Consider the following 22,220-nt stretch of genomic DNA (forward strand, 5'->3'; position numbering starts at 1 on the left):
AATGTAATCATTATTATAAGTCAGCAACATACAGAGACAGTCCCTACCCAATAACAGGTTCAATCACAGCAACAAGGAAGCAAACTGGGACCAAAATCTGGGGGCTCTAGCTAGTCCCCCAACAACCATCCACATCAGTACAATTCTTTGCATACGGTGAGCACTCAATAAACGTTATGGGTTGATCCTTCTCAAGCCAGGAGGCTGAAGACTATTATTATTATCATTATTACCAGCAATGATAATTATATTTGTTAAGCACTTACTAGGTACTAAGCACTGTACTCAACGGAGTGGTGGATACTAGATAAGCAGACTGGACACAGTAGCTGTCCCACACCATGTTCACAGTCTAAAGAAACAGCATGGCTTAGTGGAAAGAGCCCTGGCTTGGGAGTCAGAGGTCATGGGTTCTAATCCCGGCTCCACCAATTGACAGCTATGTGACATTGGGCAAGTCACTTAACTTCTCTGTGCCTCAATTACCTCATCTGTAAAATGGGGATTAAGACTGTGAACCCCCGCCCCCCCGCCCCCCGTGGGACAACCTCATCACTTGTAACCTCCCCTGCACTTAGAACAGTGCTTTGCACATAGTAAGCACTTAATAAATGCCATCATCATTATTATTATTATTAAAAGGGGAGGGAGAACAGGTATTTTAACCCTTTATTTTATTTTGTTAATATGTTTGGTTTTGTTCTCTGTCTCCCCCTTCTAGACTGTGAGCCCACTGTTGGGTAGGGACTGTCTCTATATGTTGCCAACTTGTACTCCCCAAGCGCTTAGTACAGTGCTCTGCACACAGTAAGCGCTCAATAAATACGATTGATGGATTGACTGAGGCACAGAAAAGTTAAATGACTTGTCCAAAGTCACCCAGCAGACAAGTGGCAGAGCCAGATTCAGGTCCTCTGACTCCAGGGCTGGGCTCTTTCCACTAAGTCATGCTGCTTTCTAGCTTCCATGCTGAGGAAGCAGCAGCCAGATGGGCCTTCAGCAAGTGCTTCTATACTGTGTCGCAGGGGTCTAGCATGTGAGAGACAACTAAGCCTCCCTCCCCACAACCCCAGGACTTCCAGCAGAGTGTGCGTCTGTCTCTCTCTCTCTCTATCTCTCTCTCTCTCTCCCTGGAGAAGGAGACCTTTTCAGCTTTCATTACGTTGGAGGGCCATGGAACATGGTGGATTGGTCCTGTTGGATCCTGAGCCTGGTGAAGCCTGAAACTCTGTTCCTTCACCCAAATTGCCTTCTTCTTCTTGATGAGTTTATCAGTCAATCAATCAATCATATTTATTGAGCAATTACAATGTGCAGAGCACCGTACTAAGTGCTTGGAAGAGAATTAATGGCCACATTCCCTGCTCATAATGAGCTAACAGTCTAAATGACCTTTTCTTCCTTATCTATCATCCTTCTGCTTTCCCCTCTCTTTACTGCTCTTTACTGGTTCTTTGAGGGCCATGTATCATGTACAATTTTTACCTGTGCATTTTTTCCCCAGTACTTTGCACAGTGTCCTGGTACAAAGTAAGGGCTTTTCGCATACCATTTCTATGAGTACTCCCACCAGTTATAATAATTATGGTATTTGTTAAGCGCTTACTATGTGCCAAGCACTGTACTAAGCACTGGAAAAATGACTGAGGCCCAGAGAAGTGAAGTGACTTGCCCAAGGTCACCCAGCAAACAAGTAGAAGTAGCGTGGCTCAGTGGAAAGAGCATGGGCTTTGAAGTCAGAGATCATGGGTTCAAATCCTGACTCTGCCACATGTCTGCTGTGTGACCTTGGGCAAGTCACTTAACTTCTCTGTGCCTCAGTTACCTCATCTGTAAAATGGGGATTAAGACTGTGAGCCCCACGTGGGACAACTTGATCACCTTGTAACCCCCCAGCGCTTAGAACAGTGCTTTGCACATAGTAAGCGCTTAACAAATGCCATTATTATTATTATTAAGTAGCAGATCCAGGATTAGAACCCACGACCTTCTGACTCTCAGGCCTATGCTCTATCCACTACGCCATGCAGTTATCCTTTACTCAGTGACCCTTTTAGGACAGGGCAGCTTCCTGGATCCTACTTGCCTTACAGACAAGATTCCCAGGGAGGGAGCAGGAGAAGGAGGAGGAGAAGAAGGGATGATGATGATGAGGAGGAGGAGGTCAGAGTGGCAATTTATCCAGTTTTCTCACAGGGCTGTCTAGTTTATGGTTGGTCTGTCCCCTGGCTGATTCCCATATAGAGCTGGGTGCTTTAAAAGTTTAAATGCTGAACCTCACCCCGGTACCAATCCTGCTTTCCTGCTGTTGAGTTCTGCATCTCAGACATGGAACTGGAATTCATTAAGACTTGGGAGGGGATGTAACAGTTCTGGAGGAAGGATGGGGATTAAAGTGCTCCCCTAACCCGCCTGCCAAATGAGCAAAATGGCGCCAGTGATGTCAGCAATTTAAGGTGCAGGCCCGATCTAACGGTGCGATGGCATGTCTATCAGTGGCCTCCCCAACAACGGCACCCCCAAACGCCTCATCATAAGTGAATCCTGGCAGCCTGGTGAGGCTCTCCGCCCTCCCAGGAAGAAAAACCCTCTCACATGCATAAGCCGTGGGTTTCGCTGGCTCTCAAAGCCTGCTGGAGGGGGGCCAGGCCAAGAACAACAGTGAAACAGTCAGAAACCCCAGTCCTCTCCCGCCTCACCACCAGCCAGAAAATACCGTGTATCAGATGTTCCCTCCTGCTTGAATTTCTGCACTAAATGGCTTGAGAAAAGACAACTGAAATGAATTTAGCTTGAAGGAAAATAAGATGCACGCAGTGTGGCAGGAAGAGACCAGTGGATAAATCTTGAAGAAATTCTGGACCAGACAATCTCTGATTAGCCAGGAACAGCAGGGACTTTCAGGAGACCAGGGCGCCTGCTGCCTTGGAATCGTTCACTTTCTGAGTCACCGTGCGCGTCGGCCGGGGTTTTCGAGGAGAGCTGGATTTCGATCAGGGAAAGCAGTGGCCCCAAGGAAGACCTTTGGAGACGTCCATGGCAGGAGGCATGGAGGAATAGTCTTGGCCTTGGATTCAGCGTAAAGAAATGGTGAGAGAGCTCTTGGCAGACAAGATGTACTAAATTCTCAGGCACCTGGTCATCACCAAGACCAGAAACTGGGGCTGTGTTCTAGGAGGTTCCAGACCATGGACTCCTAACGGGGCCGGTGACGAGGATTAACGAGCCCAGATGGAGGTGTCCTTCCTGCCCTCCCTTTGACCCAGCCCTGGAGCTCCTAGACCACACAACTGCCACCCCTCATCTCCTAGGGAGATGGTACCAGATTCTACCTTCTTTTCTGTTAAGTTCTATTTCATGGCTAAGTTCTATTTCATAGAGAAGCAACGTGGCCTAGTGGAAAGAGCACGGGTTTGGGAGTCAGAGGTTGTGAGTTTTAATCCCGCCACTTATCAGCTGTGTGACTTTGGGCAAGTCACAACTTCTCTGTACCTCAGTTACCTCATCTGTAAAATGGGGATTAAGACTGTGAGCCCCACATGGGACAACCCTATTACCTTGTACCTACCTCAGCGCTTAGAACAGTGCTTGGCACATAGTAAGCGAGGCCTTCCCAGACTGAGCCCCCTTTTTCCTCTCCTTCCCATCCTCCCCGCCCTACCTTCTTCCCCTCCCCACAGCACCTGTATATATGCTTTACAGATTTATTACTCTATTTTACTTGTACATATTTTCTACTCTACTTTGTTAATGATGTGCATCGAGCTTTAATTCTATTTGTTCTAATGACTCAACACCTGTCCACATGTTTTTTTTTGTTATCTGTCTCCCCCTTCTAGACTGTGAGCCTGTTATTGGGTAGGGACCATCTCTATATGTTGCCAACTTGTACTTCCCAAGTGCTTAGTACAGTGCACTGCACACAATAAGCACTCAATAAATACAACTGAATGAATGAATGAACAAATACCATCATTATTATTATTATTATCATCATGGCTGTGCCTCAGGACTAGGTTTCTGCCTTATTTGATATCCACCTTCACCTGTGTCAACTTGACCCTTTACTGTGTCCACCATAAACACTTTCATACTCACCCCAGCCTCCCAGAACTTATGTAAATATTTTTATTTGCAACTATTTCCCCTATCTGTAATTTATTTTAACGTCTGTCTCCTTCTGTAGACTGTAAACTACTTGTGGGCAGGGTTTGCAGCTACCAATTCTGTACTTTCCCAAGTGCTTAGCATGGTTCTCGGCACACAGTAAGCATGCAATGAATACCACTGATGGATTGGTTAAGAAGTCCCAAAATTGAATTTAGCCCTGGAAGAAGGTGGAATTGGCTTTTCATGTCAAGTATACGAGGGTAATAATAATCATAATCATAATTATGGTAATGTTAATTGCTTGCTGTGTCCCAGGAACTGTTCTAAGCACTGGGTTAGGTACAAGATAATTGGGTTGGACACAATCCGTTTCCCACACAGGGCTCACAGTTTTAATCCCCATTTTACAGATGAGGGAACTGAGGCACAAAGAAGCTAAGTGAAATGCCCCAGGTCACACAGCTAGCAAGTGGCAGAGCTGGGATTAGAACCCATGACCTTCTGGCTCTCAGGCCCATGTTCCTTCCACTAGGCCATGCTGCTGGCCTATTGTGGCTCAGTGGAAAGAGTCCGGGCTTTGGAGTCAGAGGTCATGGGTTCAAATCCCGGCTCTGCCAATTATCAGCTGTGTGACTTTGGGCCAGTCACTTCATTCAATCATATTTACTGAGCGCTTAGTGTAAGCACTGTACTAAGCGCTTCTCTGGGCCTCAGTTACCTCATCTGTAAAACGAGGATTCACATTGCGAGCCCCATGTTGGACAACCTGATCACCCTGTAACCTCCCCAGCACTTAGAACAGTGTTTTGCACATAGTAAGCGCTTAATAAATGCCATCATTATTATTATCATTCTTAGTGTCCTAGAGTGGCCATTGGTCCAGTTTAGCAGTCTGGCTTTCAGCGGGCCTGACCCAATCTGGTACCAAAATGGAACCAGATGGCTCGGGACTGGTTTGAAAATGATAATTGTAAGAGCTGAGCCTCCTTCTGCCCTGGCTTCTGCTGACAAGATGTATGGCCTGGATGTGGCCTTAGAGTTCACAAAGGCCTGGGTGGTGAGCGCAAAGGCCAAAGCCTTGACAAATAAGAAAGTGAAGGAGGTCAAGAACACCCCCAGAGAAACACCAGAGGATTGACCTAACTCTGGCTTATTTCCTCAAAAGAGACCCCCTGACACCCTTGTAGTCTGTGTGTCCAGCTTGATAATAATAATAATAATGGCATTTATTAAGAATTTACTATGTGCAATGCACTGTTCTAAGCGCTGGGGAGGTTACAAGGTGACCAGGTTGTCCCAAGAGGAGTTCACAGTCCTAATCCCCATTTTACAGATGAGGTAACTGACACACAGAGAAGTTAAGTGACTTGCCCAAAGTCACACCGCTGACAAGTGGTGGAGTCAGGATTTGAACCCATGACCTCTGACTCCAAAACCCGTGCTCTTCCCACTGAGCCACATTAGGCCGGCAGCATGATGTGTGGGATGCCATATGCACCACCCTGACCAGCATCCATGGCTCAATGGAAGGAGCATGGGCTTTGAAGTCAGAGGTCATGGGTTCAAATCTCGGCTCTGCCAACTGTCAGCTGTGTGACTTTGGGTAAGTCACTTAACTTCTCTGTGCCTCAGTTACCTCATCTGCAAAATGGGGATTAAGACTGTGAGCCCCCCGTGGGACAACCTGATTACCTTATAACCTCCCCAGCACTTAGAACAGTGCTTTGCACATAGTAAGCGCTTAATAAATTCCATCATCATCATCATTATTATTATTATTATTATTATTATTATCCATGCGGTCCGTCGGTCCAGAAGCAGAAGCAATATAGCCGAGTGGATACAGCCCGGGCCTGGGAGTCAGAAGGACATGGGTTGTAATCCCGGCTCTGCCACTTGTCTGTTGTGTGACGTTAGGCAAGTCACTTCACTTCTCTGTGCCTTAGTTTCCTCATCTGTAAAATGGGGATTAAGATTGTGAGCCCCAGGTGGGCCAGGGATCAAGTCCAACCTGATTGCCTTGCATCTATCCAGTGCTTAATACAGTGCCTGGCTCGTAGTAAGCACTTAATAATAATAATGATGATGATGAGCCCACTGTTGGGTAGGGACTGTCTCTATATGTTGCCAATTTGTACTTCCCAAGCGCTTAGTACAGTGCTCTGCACATAGTAAGCACTCAATAAATACGATTGATGATGATGATGATGGCATTTGTCAAGCACTTACTAGACTGAGTCACTTCCTTCCTCTCCCCCTCGTCCCCCTCTCCATCCCCCGCATCTTACCTCCTTCCCTTCCGCACAGCACCTGTATATATGTATATATGTTTGTACATATTTATTACTCTATTTATTTTACTTGTAAATATCTATTCTATTTATTTGATTTTGTTAGTATGTTTGGTTTTGTTCTCTGTCTCCCCCTTCTAGACTGTGAGCCCACTGTTGGGTAGGGACTGTCTCTATATGTTGCCAGCTTGTACTTCCCAAGGGCTTAGTACAGTGCTCTGCACACAGTAAGTGCTCAATTAATACGATTGATTGATTGATAGATTACTATGTACCAAGCACTGTTCTAAGTGCTGGGGAGGATACAAGGCGATCATGTTGTCCCACGTGGGGCTCACAGTCTTAATCCCCACTTTACAGATGAGGTAACTGAGGCTCAGAGAAGTTAAGTGACTTGCCCAAGGTCACACAGCAGACATGTGGGGGAGCCGGATTAGAACCCATGACCTCTGACTCCCAAGCCCGTGCTCTTTCCACTGAGCCACGCTGCTTAAGAAATACCATTATTATCATTAACATTATTATTATCATTAGTATTATTATTATTATTAACTGAGGGTAAAAACAAATCTACCCCAGCAACAGTTCCTCTTGCACCGTGTGTCCGGAAGTTTCTGCCGCATACAGGGTCTGTGCCCTTCTGGAATCCTGTTTTTCCAAAGGAAGCAATCCCTCACCTGACCCCGCCTGGACTGTCTGCTGCAGCTTTGTCAGAAACGGTGCAGACCTGATTCTACTACAGGAGACAGTTCCTGTTTGAATACTGCATAAGCTTAGAGGACAAAAGAAAATCAATCAATCAATCATATTTATTGAGCGCTTACTGTGTGCAGAGCACTGTACTAAGCACTTGGGAAGCACAAGTCAGCAACCTATAGAGACGGTCCCTACCCAACAACGGGCTTCCAGCTTCCAGGTGTGAGGCAGCATTTTCTGAAGCTTTGTTTAAAATGTCTTTAAAATGCTTCCGCCACCCCTCCTTGCTTTTGTTTCCTCATTTCAGGTCTCCATTAAGAAGCTGTTTGGGTCTCTTGCTGTCACTCATCCTCCTCACATGTCTTAATCAGCGTAGCTGTGTTCAAGTGAGCAGGAGAGTAGCATAGTTAGATAAATTCCTTTTGGTGATCATCAGAGAGCAACGATAAGGATTGTTCTGTTCCTTTTGCCTGCTAGTTCGGAACTTAAAATGTCTCGGGGTTCTTCTGGACGTTCTGCTCACAGGTGCCAGAGCAGGTCACTGAGAGACCCAATCCAGGTCAAACCCAGACACTGGGGCCCCAAGAAGCACAGAGGAAGCAGCGGTGTGATTCCTTTAGAGACCCTGAACTTCCGACTCAGATCCTGAGACACACGGGAAGTACTTCAATTCCATAACCCCTCCATGTTTTATATTTCCCATCTGGAAAACAAAGTCAACGTCCCTCGTGGAGAGTGGGGAATTTAATTAAACTGGAGAAGTGTTTCAAAGGGCGGCAGTATTTGTGGCGCCTTCTCCGGTGCTTTGGCAAACGCACAGTTGCAGCCTTAAATGATGGAAAGAGCCATGGGGGAATATCCTGCTTGGCCTTAGGCCCTGGGTGACATGGAGACCAACCTGAAAGGGATTCTTGTGATTTCCTCCCTCTCAGACACTATGGCAAGTCTGAAAGTCTTGGGGTCTCCACCTCTTCAACAGGAAAACACAGACACTGCTTCTGATCTTCTCCTAGCATACTGAGGTGCAGAGTTGCCAAGAGCAAAAGAAAAATCATTTTACAGGGGCCAAATCTTCTAAGCAGTAATCCTATATCAAGGACTTCATTGTGTGGATTAAATAGCAGAATCCAGACTATGAAGGAGAGTGGCAGAGCTGGGAATTCACCTCTAATGGAGAAGCAGCAGAGCCTAGTGGTTAGAGCACGGGCCTGGGCGTCAGAAGGCCACGGGTTCTAATTCCGGCTCCTCCACCTGTCTGCTATGTGACCCTGGGCAAGTCACTTCACTTCTCTGTGCTTCAGGTACCTCATCTGTAAAATGGGGATTAAGACTGTGAGCCCCACGTAGGACAGGGACTGTGTCCACCCCGATTTGCTTGTATTCCCCCCAGTGCTTAGTACAGTGCCTGGAACAAAGTAACAGCTTAACAAATACCATAAACTATTATTAATTCCCTTCCTCAAAAGACATCTCAGGCTATTGACTTCTTCACCCTATCATCAGTCCCCTCTACTTCACCTGTGAGGGAAAACACAATGCAAGAAATTTACAATACTGCAAAATCAGAAATGCATGGTAATGCTAATAATAATAATAAATTTTGCTATTTGATACGTGCTTATTATGTGCTGAGTACTGCACCAAGTGCTGGGGTAGATACAAGGCAATCAGGTCAGACACAGTCCCTGTCTTAGACAGGGCTCAAATTATAAGAGGGAGGGAGGACAGATATTTCAGTCCCATTCGACAGATGAGGAAACTGAGGCCCAGAAAAGGTCACACAGCAGACAAGTGGAGGAGCAGGGATTAAATCCCAGGTCATCTGGCTTCCAGGCCCATGCTTCTTCCACTAGGTAACACTGCTTCTCTAGGGAAAGAACATTCCTTTGCACAAAACCTATTCTTGACCTTACTGGGAGACATCCAAAATTCAGCCCAGTGGGTAAAGGTTGGGAGGCCACATTGAGAAGCTCATTTTTATAATCATAGTAGACTTTCACTTTTAACTTAAAATGTGTTTGGCAGTCTGAATTTGTTATACTCAAACTGGCTTATCTTAATTTAGGACCTTATAGAAGAACATGCTGTTTAAAATTCTAGAAATGATCAATATGGGATTTGGCATTGTACTACTGGTAAAAATGAGAATTGATCACAGTATTTACGATTTGAGCCGTTAGGAAGACTTGGAGATTCCCAGTATTATCTGGGAGAAGACCATGTATGACCCAGAATTGCAGGCACTTATCCTAGATTATTGTTCTCAGACATACGATTCCTGGCTCAAGTTTACTACAAATCATCTAAACCGGTGCTTAGTGTAACTTGACTGATAAGAGCCTTTTGCAAAAGCTGTAAATTCTGTTTCACCACATAACCTGCTTACTCAATCCATCCCCCCGTCTTACCTCCTTCCCTTCCGCACAGCACCTGTATATATGTATGTACATATTTATTACTCTATTTATTTATTTATTTATTTATTTTACTTGTACATATCTACTCTATTTTATTTTGTTAATATGTTTGGTTTTGTTCTCTGTCTCCCCCTTCTAGACTGTGAGCCCACTGTTGGGTAGGGACTGTCTCTATATGTTGCCAACTTGCACTTCCCAAGCGCTTAGTACAGTGCTCTGCACACAGTAAGCACTCAATAAATACGATTGATTGATTGATTGATTGAATGATTGGAATAGTGAATGTGAAAATCATTCTCACTGCCTATTTCAATTGAGTTGTAAAAGTTATTCATCAAACTAAGGACATTTCTAAATACACACTAGGCATTGGATGGCAAAATATCCAGGGCTCTAGTTCCTCTTTCACCCCCAGGAAGGTGGATAATGATGCCAGTGCACCTTTGATCATACCAAATGTTGGATGGTAAGACTCCAATTTAAATTCCATTCCAACTACAAGTACAATCAAAATAGACCCGGGGTGAAAGTTAGGGTTTCAAATAAGGGTAGCCACAGTGTTGAGATCTGGGTAAGGATTAGGGGTGAATTTCTGGTTAGCCACCAAGGTATGCTTAGTGTGGTATTAAGTACCACACTATGAGAAGCAGCGTGGCGCAGTGGAAAGAGCCCGGGCTTTGGAGTCAGAGGTCATGGGTTCAAATTCCGGCTCCACCAGTTGTCAGCTGGGTGACTTTGGGCAAGTCACTTCACTTCTCTGTGCCTCAGTTACCTCGTCTGTAAAATGGGGATGAAGACTGTGAGCCCCTCATGGGACAACCTGATCACCTTGTAACCTCCCCAGCGCTTAGAACAGTGCCTTGCACATAGTAAGTGCTTAATAAATGCCATTATTATTATTATTATTATTAAGTACCATGTTTTGGAACAAAGGTCAGTAAGAACAGCCCTACCACAAGTTGATCCTTGAATGCCATTAGATTGTAAGCTCTTCTATTAGATTGTAAAGTCTTTGAGGACACGGATCATGTCTACCAACTCTATTACACTCTCACAAGCACTTAGTACAGCGCTTTGCACATATTAAGTGCTCAGCAAATTCTCCCTCCAATTTCGACTGTGAAGTCTGTGCAGGGCAGGGACTGGGATCAACCTAATTAAGCTGTACGTATCCTAGCGCTTAAAATAAGTTTGACATATGTTTTCTTCTCTTATGGTATTGATTCGACTCTGACACCAGTGGCAAATAATAATAATGATGGCATTTGTTAAGCATTTCCTATGTGCAAAGAACTGTTCTAAGTGCTGGGGAGGATAAAAGGTGATCAGATTGTCCCACATGGGGCTCACAGTCTTCATCCCCATTTTACAGATGAGGTAACTGAGGCACAGAGAAGTGAAGTGACTTGCCCAAAGTCACACAGCTGACAATTGGTGGAGTGGGATTTGAACCCATGACCTCTGACTCCTAAACCCGTGCTCTTTCCACTGAGCCACGCTGCATCTCTCCCAGAACGCCCCACCTCCATCTGTAATCATTCTGGTAGCATATCCATACAGTTTTCTTGGAAAAGATTAAAAAAGGGGTTTATCATTGCCTTCTTCTGCGCAGTAAACTTCAGTCTCCAGCCTCGACTCTCTCCCATGCCACTGCTGCCCAGCAAAGGTCAGTTTTGACATGTAGCAGATTGCCTTCCACTCGCTAGACACTGCCCAAGTTAGGAATGAAATGGCTATGCCTCTGCTTGACTCTCCCTCCTGTAGTCGAGACTGGTAGAGCACTGGAAACTCTCCAGGTGTGACCCTGAGAGGGGAATTTGACATATAGTAAGTGTTTAACAAATACTATTAAAAAACCCAATCGATTGATTGCTCAGCTTTTGAAGGTGATTTTTGGCAAGAGCCACCACAAGAACTCATGCTTGTCTTCGTTTTCCAGAGGCAAGTGAAGGTCACCTTGCCTGGATTCTGTCAGCATTGATGGGGGTCAAATTCATAACTAAGTCATCCTATTCCTCCTCTCCCTCACCCACAATCACCACCCCAACTGCAATGTGAGCAATTCAGGGTCTTTGTGAGGGAATCAGCAGGTGCTTTATGCAGGGATGTACATCCAAAGTGCAGGAACTGAAGAGGGTGAGTGGGCCAGTTGGCTCGGGCATGGGGCAGTGCCATTCCTCCCGAGTCTTGCCACCCCACAGGACTCTGCTCTCAGCATGCTCTGTGCACTACTGGCCATGTGGACTGAATTCATTCATTCGATTGTATTTATTAAGCATTTACTCTATGCAGAGCACTGAACTTGGGAAAGTACAATACAACAATAGTTGTAGTGCTTGGGAAAGTACTTGGGAAAGTGTAGAAAGTGCTTGGGAAAGTACAATACAACAATACAGAGTGACAATCCCTGCCCACAACGAGCTCATACCCTAGAGTAGAGGAGACAGACAGCAATACAAATAAATAAAATTACAAATATAAACCTAAGTGCTGTGGGACTAGGAGATGGGGGGAAGAGCAAAGGGAGCAAGTCAGGGTGACAATTTGTATCTACTTCAGTACTTAGAACAGTGCTTGGCACATAGTGCATGCTTAACAAGTATCATAATTATTATTGTATTCAAAGTCCTAATAAATTCATATCTCCTCCAGGAAGCCTTCCCTGCCTAATCTCCCATCTCTCCTTTCTATTACCCCAATACTGTATCACCTATGCACTTGAGTCTTTATCCCTGAAACACTTAGGTATCACTTCACCCCTTCTCCCCACAGTATCTTTAAACTCTGTTGCTTCTCCCTTCCTGTAATTTACTTTAGTGACTGTCTCTACTGCTAGGCTGTAAGCGCCAGGGATCATTTCTACTAACTCTTTTGAACTTTCCCAAGCCCTTAGTACATTGCTCTGCATAGGGAAATCAATAAACACGATTGACTGACTGACTGGGAAATGTCAGGTGCTGAGAGTTCCAGAACCAAACTATCGCTTCCCTGGGGAGCCCAGGTTGCCATGCCCGATCCAAAAAGATGCTTCCCTGTTGATAATTATGCTTCTAAGTTTGGCCACAAATTGAGGCTTCAAAAAGAAAGAGAAAAAGTTCAAAGATTGAAAGAGATTTTCATTCCCTATTAGACTGTGAGCCCACTGTTGGGTAGGGACTGTCTCTATATGTTGCCAATTTGTACTTCCCAAGTGCTTAGTACAGTGCTCTGCACATATTAAGCACTCAATAAATACGATTGATGATGATGATTCTAGAAGTGTCTGAAGAATAAAATATGCTTAGTAAATTCTTGGCCCATAGTAAATGCTTAGCAAATGCTACAGTCAATATTATTATTGTATTATTATTACTATTGTTCTATTTGTTCTATTCTAATGCTAGCCTTCTCACTGTACCTCAATCTCTACCATATCACCTCTGACCTCGCGCCTACATCCTACTTCTGGCCTGGAATGCCCTCCCTCCTCATATCAGACAGGTGATTACTCTCCCCCACTTCAAAGCCTTATTGAAGGCACATCTCCTCCAAGAAGCCTTCCCTGATTAAGCCCTCCTCTCCTCTAACTACCTTATGTGCCACTCACACTTGCTCCTTAATTCATCCTCCCTCCCACCCCCACAGCACACATGTATACATCTGCAATTTATTTATTTACATTAATATCTGTCTCCTCCTCTAGACCGTGAGCTCCTGTGGGCAGGGACTGTGTCTGTTTTTGTTACACTGTATTCTCCCAAGCACTTAGTAGAGTGCTTTGCACACAGTAAGCACTCAGTAAATATGATTGAATAAATGAATGAATGACTATTGTTGTTATTATCATTACCCCCCAACCCAATGACACAAGTAGTCTCTTTGTGTCTTTTTCTGCTCAGCAGACTTCTGGGTTTTGATGCGTGGCTGGAATACCACTGGCTGCCTGAGCCGTAATGAACAACACTGACTTGAAACAAACCCAACATCATAACATGATTTCATTGTCTTCAAAGCCCAGCCACAGACTTTGACACCACAGGAAAAGACCTTATTTCACTGATTTTACATGATTACCCCAAACAGGCTATGTATGTGTGGCTTCAGAAATAAAGAAATATATTCTCCTGGGCATAAGGGATGATATTTAGTCAGTCATTTGTATTTATTGAGCCTTTAATGTGTGCAGAGCACTGTACTATGTTCTTGGAAGAGTACAATATAACGGACACATTCCCTGACCACAATGAGCTCACAGTCTAGAGGGGGTGACAGACATTAATGTAAATAAATAAATTACAAACGTACACATAAGTGCTGTGGGACTGGTAGGGGGGATGAATGATAATGTTGGTCTTGTTTGATAGGAGTCTCCAAGTGTTCTAAATGAATGGGTACTTAAAAATAAATTTCAAAGCTGTCTTGAGGGCAAAAAAGTCTGGACTGACTGCTGCAAAATCCCAGCCTTTTTTGAGAAAAGAAAATCCATCAAGATCCTATGGCACTTTCCTGTGGTAGTTCAACAGAAGCTGTTTTATAGAACCCCTTCTCTCCAGAGACTTCCTTAGTCAAGAAATTTATTGGCAGAATAAAAAATTAACAATGCAGAATTCAGGGGCAACATTCCATTAAGTTTTTTTGCTTTCAATCCTACAAAACTGGGTTATTTTACTAGCCTAGGGCATATTATGAAATCACTGAATCATGGGATTATGGTTGGATCACCAGGAGACATCCACCAACACAATGGCTGGTTTTTCACTCATTTAAAAAAAAAAAAAAGGAACCAAAAAACCCCTGACAGCTAGTAGCAGTCATTTAGTTTCTTAAACTGAAGGTTGAGAACAATGCTTGGTTATTCTCATTAAATTGAAAAGAAACCTTTAAGGGAATCATCTAGTAGGGAAACATGCGGGTAAGTAATAAATGTTGGGAACATATGGGTAAGCAATAAATAAAAGAGGAATAAAAAAAATCCTATAGCAGACATTCGGTTTCAAAACATTAAAATCCCAACATGTGTTCCATGACTTCAGAAAAACACCAGAAGTCCATCTCTAAGAAAGGAGTGAAGTTCAGCAAACTAAGTACTGGAGAATCAATCAAACATATTTTTTGAGCACTTACTGTGTGCAGACTACTGTACTAAGTGCTCGGGAAAGCACAAAATAAGAAAGTTGGTAGATGTGTTCCATGTCCACAAAGAGCTTACAGTTTGAAGGGGGAAGACAGACATTAATGTAAATAAATTAATTACAGATATAAATGCTGTGGGACTGAAGGAGTGGTGAATATAGGGTACAGATCCAAGTGCACACAGTACCCACTCAATTGATCACCATAACCCATATTTGTCAAAAGGATCACCATCTAGAGAATTTCCAAAACCAAAAAGTTGGATATCTTGACAGAGCACTGTACTTTAAGCTGTGTCACTCAGGTGATTCCCTGCTTCTGTCCTGTGCACTGGATAAGAAGGCCTGAAGACTTCCCTCTCAATTGAGAGAGTGGACAAAGGAATCACTCATAGAGACCAAACTTGGGGAGAACTCAACATGGAAACAGAGGAAATTTCAACCCTAAGAAGGACTCCAGTAGACATCTAAAGCCATAAGCAAACAGGTGGCCCTTATCGTCTCTTAGAAAAGAAGCATTCTAGGGGTTTATTCAATGTGTTTGGGCCAAGTGCCATTTGGAATAATCATGACAATGATGATTATCATAATGAAGATGAAGGTATATTTTAAGCACTTACTGTGTGCCAAGCACTGTTCTAAGCGCTGGGGAAAATACAAGCTTATCAAATTGTCCCTGATGGGGCTCACAGTCTTAATCCCCATTTTATAGATCAGAACTGAGGCACAGAGAAGTTAAGTGACTTGCTCAAAATCACACAGCTGACAAGTGGTGGAGCCGGGATTAGAACCCACGACCTCTGACTCCCAAGCCCATGCTCTTTCCACTAAGCCATGCTGCTTCTCATAATGATGATGATAATAATAATGAGTAATATTTTTTAAGCACTTACTATGTGCCAAGCACTGTATTAAGCGCTGGGTAGGTACAGGATAATCAGATTAGACACAATCCCTGTCTGTCATGGGGCTCACAGTCTAAGGAAGAGGTAGAACAGGTCTTGAATCCTCAGTTTACAGATGAGAAAACTGAGGCATAAGGAAGTAAGGTGACTTGCCTTAGGAAAAGCAGCAGACAAGTGATGAAGCCAGGATAAGAACTCAGGTCCCTTGACTCCCAGGCCCAAAGTTCTTTCTTTAAGGTCATGGGATAAAAAAAAATATCAGGAATCATGTTATGCCATGAAGGACAATGGAAGAGAGATTTGCTATTCTGGGATGGGAAGGAATTCTAGACCCAAGAACTCACTGGTAAAACATCCAACTACCAGGTGCTCCAAACCCAGCCAGGTTATGTTTGCACAAATATTCTGGCTAACTCAAAAATGTACCACTTTGTGATCTATCTCTATCTTTCACTTAAAGAAATGCAAACCTCTTCACTTCACTGATTTCATTTCCCTTCCCTCTTCACTGCTTTTCCTCCCTCTTACTACAGCATGATTGCTTCTCTTTCCTTTCCACAAGAGGATTCAACCTTGTGATGCATTTCCTGGATGATGCTTTGTGCCCCTATGGACTCAAAACCATCTTTGGTTTTCAGTGAGGAACGGCTTTCCTGGAAATCCCCCCTCCGTGTCTCATTCTCTCCTAAGTTTTTGTCAACTGGCTTAGTTCAGAAGGTGAGATAAGATTCAGCAGACATTCCCCGCAGACCAGGCAGGCCAAAAACATCAGTAGGTTCGAGAAGAGTTTGGACAATTTTACGGACAAAATGAATCCATTAACACATGAAGGATGAGTCACTAGAAGGAAAGTTTGGAATGTCAGTTGGCCCATCCATATGCATGGGTTGGATGTCAATGAGTCAACTGTCACACATTTCTTCCAAACATCCTGTTGTCAAAGACAAAATACTGGGCTGGATGAGCCCTAAGTCTGATCCAGTGATGGCCTGGCTGATGGATTTTATGTTCCTAAAAACTCCCTGCTGAAGTCAGTAACTTCGATGGTCTATGATGTTTGTCCACAACCGATCTGTTATTTTAGTGCCTGGCACCCTTGACTGACTGTTCCCACAATGGAAAGAACACGGACCTGGACGTTAGAGGACTTGGGTTCTAATCCCAGTTCTGTCACTTACCAGCTGCATGACCTTGGGCGAGCTGATTAACACACTGGAAGAATGCCCAACTGCCAGCATGCGAAGCAGCATGGCGTACTGGATAGAGCATGGTCCTGGGAGCCAGAAAGTCATGGGTTCTAATCCCAGCTCCACCACTTGTCTGCTGTGTGAACTTGGGCAAGTCACTTCACTTCTATGGGCCTCAGTTACCTAATCTGTAAAATGGGGATCAAGACTGTGAGCCCCATGTGCGACACAAACTGTGTCCAACCCTATTTGATTGTATCTACCCCAGCTCTTAGAACAGTGCCTGGCACACACTAAGTATTTAACAAATACCACAATTATTATTACTTAACTTCTCTGGGCCTCAGTTTCCTCACCTGTAAAATGGGGATTTAATATCTCTTCTTCCTCCTATTCGGATTGTAAGCCTAATGCAGGAGAAGGACAGTGCCTGACCATGTTAACTACTCCAGTGCTTAGAACAGTGCTTGGCACACAGTAAGTCCTCAACAATTCCACAGAGGATTACTGTTATCTTGAGCTCTCTGCAGACCTCTTGCTTCTGTCCTGCAACACTCTCCCTCTTCATATCCCACAGAAAATTACTCCCCCCACTTTCAAAGCCTTATTGAAGACACATCTCTTCCAAGTGGCCTTCCCTAAGCCCTCCTTTCCACTTCTCCCACTCCCTTCTGTGCCATCTTGACTTGCTCCCTTTATTCATCCCCCTTCCCAGCCCCACAGCACTTTATGTACATATTTGTAATTTTATTTATTTCTATTAATGTCTGTCTCCCCTTCTAGACTGTAAGGTTATTGTGGACAGGGAATGTGTCTGTTATATTGTACTCTCAGAAGCATTTAGTACAGTGTTCTGCACACAGTAAGTGCTCAATAAATACAATTGACTGACTGTCTGAACTACGACTCATTTATCCGATCAGGTCCTCCAAGATGATCGGGTGAGCTTTGTAGTTTCTCATCACCTGATCCGTTTTCTAAGTGGTTTCAACTATGTTAGTTCCTGGCCTAGTGACAAGGGGCAAGAGGTGGGGAAGAGGGAGATGGGACATTTAATGAGCCCAGCTTTCACTCCTACTGGAACCCCCTCCATCTCCTGTCCTTTCCCCTCTGAGGCTTGGCACCCCAAGTAGTCGGGGCACCTGTGGGAGCAGAGATGCAGTGGCACCAGCTCCGGTGCGATATTTGGTAAACCAGCTTCTACCCCTCCTGGGCCACCCAATCTGCCTGTTATCTGCTTCCCTCTGTGCCCCAAAGTGGCTGCGGCAAAAAGCGTAGGCACCAAGTTTAGGCACTGGAAAGCGACAGCCCCGGTTCCAAGCCCTTCCAGTAGCAATGGCAGTAGGGCTGGGGATGGAGAAGGATACTGATATCGATTTTTCAGAAACATTCTCTCTGGCTCTTTGTCCCACTGTGATCTCACTATTTCCTGGGAACAGGGAGATTTTAATAAAGATTCAGTTCCCCCACCCCCATTGTTCTTCCAGTCAATCAGATCCTGTAGGCAGGATCCAATGAGAGGACGCGGATAATGTCAGCAGAAACCAGAGGTGTAGCTCATAACCTTGACAAAAATTAGCCCCTTCACCTGAGTGAAGGAAGATCAGAGAGGAGCACCCAAAAACAGCTGTATTCTAATCAAACATTCCATAGGCATTTGGCACCCATATCCTGTACCCTGCCTAACAAATACCATATATACATATATTATTGTTACAGTGTTTCTTGTATATCTGCCACCCTATCTCCCAAGAAGCTGAAAAGCAATCTTACTAATATCTCTGCAAACTCCCCAAGAAGGAAGGTGCCCTCATTTAAGGCAGGGAGAAGAGGAGCCTAAGTAGCTAGTCTGCAGACGGCTAACATGTGAGGGAAGGAGCCAGCAGCTCAGCTTTATCCCATTAGTGTTGAGATGCCGAAATCCCAAACTTCACTGAAATTACATTCTGTCCGACAATAATAAAATTATCGTGTTTATTTCTAAATAAAACAGATTCAGTTGATCAGATCTGAGTACAAAGAAAGGCTCAAACCCAAACATTTCTCATGATGACTGGCTGGAAACAATTTTCTGTCCCGTTTATGGCAAGTGGGTCAATAAATAGCATCTGCTGGGCCATTTGGAGAGCTATTAGTCGGATCTGAGATTTCTCCAACTTCACTAATTTAATGTTTATACTTTTCTATACTGTTGACTTGTTAATTGATCAGGAATTTCCATTAGCATTGGGGATGGTAATTCCAACCATCACCACTGCTCCTGCCCTGCCCAGTTAGGCCAGACCAGACATACGTCCAGGGACTATTGGGATCCTCTTTTCCTGTGGGGACAAGATTCCTTTCTCACTTTTTCAAAATGATAATAATAATAATGGTGGTATTTGTTAAGCACTTACTATGTGTCAGGCACTGTACTAAGCACTTTCAGCCCTAGCATTCTGCTGCACCTCCAGGGCAGCAGCCTGAAGGATGTTAAAAGGTGCTGAGCACCATTCAGGGAGGGGAGGGCTGTGGCTCGGAGACCAAGCACTTAATACAGTGCTCTGCACACAGTAAGCACTCAATAAATACGATTGATGATGTAATGGTGGCACAGACCTCTTACCTTGAGGCTCTCCCTGTCCCCTGGGCCCTCCGCCTCCTAGGCTTGGCTAACAGACTGTGGCTTCCAGCAGGGTGGCTACAAGTGGAGTCATTCTGAGGTTGATTCATTCAGTTGTATTTATTGAGCACTTACTGTGTCCTGAGCACTATAGTAAGATCTTGGGAGAGTACAATACAACAATAAACAGACACATTCCCTGCCCGGGTCAGAAGGAGGGAAAGCAGGCTCCTGACTCCACCAGTCGCACAGCTGGAAATGCTCACCATTTCTCTCTGGGAGCAGAACTTTATCCTTGTGGTCTCAATAACCTCACATCCCTGCCCAAACAACAGGGTTGCAGGAGATAAATCTGCTCAAGGAATCCAAGTCACTCTTAGCAGCAAAGTTCTTTAAATAAAAGACTGAACTCTCCAAAGTCATTTATGAGTTGATACCAAAATGGAGGCCAGTTCTCTACAGTGGGAAATTCTTTAGGGGACACTTTAGGAAACACTTGCGCTTTTGATGCAAAAACAAAACCAAACCTCAATTCCTTCTTGTTTTGACTAGGAAGAGACTGCTCAGACGATTCCCCAAACGCAGAGGGAACGGAGGCGTTGTCTGCCCCAGCCTTGAGCCGAGCAGCCAGCAGAATGCTGCATTTGGCTCCCTCCTGGCTGGAAAAAGCAGCCGCTCTTGTCTGTAAATGGGATGGAAGTGGTAGTGGGCGATGACCGCTTACCAAACCCTGGAACCAGATTTCATGGTCGAACTGGGGCCTATGGCAGTGCCTCCGCCTCCACTTTGGGAAGCCCAGTGATTTGAGGGGAGTTTCTTGGGCCGGGATTGAGAGGGAGAGCATGTGTGACTGCTCCTTGACACTGATGGATTGTACCACAGGAGTTGTGACCCCATGGCCGGGCTTCCTGATGACATCAGTTTGGTTTGAGACTTCATTCGATAGTATTTATTGAGTGCTTACTGTGTGCAGAGCACTGTACTAAGCGCTTGGGAAGTACAAATCGGCAACATATAGAGACGGTTCCTACCCAGCAATTGGCTCATAGTCTAGAAGGGAGAGGAATAGCTCTGGCGCGGTCGGGGAGAGTGGGTACAGCATGAGGCGTGAGTGCAGCAGTGGCAACAGACAGGTGAAAGGAAGAAGGTGGACTCCGGGAGGAGTGGGCAAAGCCGCGACCCTTCTTCAATAACCTTTTTTTGGCCGTGTCACATTCCCAGCTCACGAGCGCGAGACTCACAACAACCCCTGGTCCCCAGTATCAAACAGCCTCCGGGTTGAGCGATGGACGGCGGCACACCCCCATTTTCATCACGCTACGAAGGTGGAGCATGGCGAGGAACCCGAGGGGCGTGGAGGGGGAGAAGCGGGGTCACGATTCGGGATGGCTCCAACTAGTACAAGTTTCAGTTGCCCCTTTCATATGTACAGTGGGACTAGGTAATAAAGTCCTGGAGGTCTGGGACTAATCCTTATTCTCCTTTGTAATTTCCTAGAGCAACTCCTTCAGGTCTCTACATGAACTAATAATGATGATACTTATCAAGCATTGTAAGAGTAATAATAATGATGGCATTTATTAAGCGCTTACTATGTGCAAAGCACTGTTCTAAGCGCTGGGGAGGTTGCAAGGTGGTTAGGTTATCCCATGGGGGGCTCACAGTCTTAATCCCCATTTTACAGATGAGGTAACTGAGGCCCAGAGAAGTTAAGTGACTTTCCGAAAGTCACACAGCTGACAATTGGCGGAGCCAGGATTTGAACCCTTGACCTCTGATTCCAAAGCCCATGCTCTTTCCACTGAGCCACACTGCTTCCCCAAGTTCCTGGGTGGATACAAGATAATCACATTCCATATGGGGTTGACTAAGTAGGAAAGAGAAGGGATATTGAATCTCCTTTTTACCAATGAGGGAACTGAAGCACAGAGCAATTAAGTGACTTGTCCAAGGTCACACAGCAGATGAGTGGTGGAACTGGGATTAGAACCCAGGTCCTCTGACTTCCAGGGTCCATGCTCTTTCCATTAGGCCATGCCGCTTCTGAACGGGGCCTCAGTAAATACTAGTAAACATTCTATGATACTGAAATAATATCTACAACTAACCATGCTTGTTACCATGTCTAAATTCTCCTGGAGTATTCTCTTCCAGCACTTAGTAGGGCACTCTGCACACAGTAAGCACTTAAAAAATACTATTACTACTACTACTACAGCAAAGTGCTTAAGAAATACCATTGTTATTAGTGCATTTCAAATCCCCAGGGAGTACCCAGCAGAGTGTCTATTTAATACTACTACTACTACTACTACTACTAATAAATCTCATTCATTCAATCGTATGTGTTGAGCACTTGCTGTGTGCAGAGCACTGTGCTAGGCGCTTGGGAAATACAGGTTGGCAACATGTAGAGACGGTCCCTGCCCAACAGCGGGCTCACAGTCTAGAATACTCTCCTCCTCCCCATCCCCCCCACCCTACCTCCTTCCCCTCCCCACAGCACCTATATATATGTTTGTACAGATTTATTACTGTATTTATTTTACTTGTACATATTTACTATTCTATTTATTTTATTTTGTTAATATGTTTTGTTATCTGGCTCCCCCTTCTAGACTGTGAGCCCACTGTTGGGTAGGGACCGTCTGTATATGTTGCCAACTTGTACTTCCCAAGCGCTTAGTACAACGCTCTGCACACAGTAAGCATTCAAAAAATACAATTGAATGAATGAATAATAATATTTACTCAGCACTTACAATGCGCAAATCACTGTACTAGTACTACTAATAATAATGATGGCACTTGTTAAGTGCTTACTATGTGTAAAGCACTCTTCTAAGCACTGGGGTAGATACACAGTAATCAGGGTGTTCCACCTAGGGTTCACAGGTTTCA

General features: G+C 44.6%; 1 protein-coding gene and 1 non-coding gene across 2 annotated transcripts in view; both read right to left on the reverse strand.

The window, feature by feature from the left end:
• The window catches only part of PIEZO2 (piezo type mechanosensitive ion channel component 2), a 546,102-nt gene that overhangs the window by 229,295 nt on the left and 294,587 nt on the right, over positions 1-22,220 (reverse strand). The gene's annotated exons all lie outside the window — the stretch shown is intronic.
• On the reverse strand, positions 11,191-11,328 carry LOC119929245. The gene has a single exon (XR_005451378.1). It is a non-coding gene; the product is annotated as a small nucleolar RNA SNORA7 (small nucleolar RNA).

Source organism: Tachyglossus aculeatus, chromosome 5, assembly GCF_015852505.1.
Source record: "Tachyglossus aculeatus isolate mTacAcu1 chromosome 5, mTacAcu1.pri, whole genome shotgun sequence".
Classification (NCBI taxonomy): Eukaryota; Metazoa; Chordata; class Mammalia; order Monotremata; family Tachyglossidae; genus Tachyglossus; species Tachyglossus aculeatus.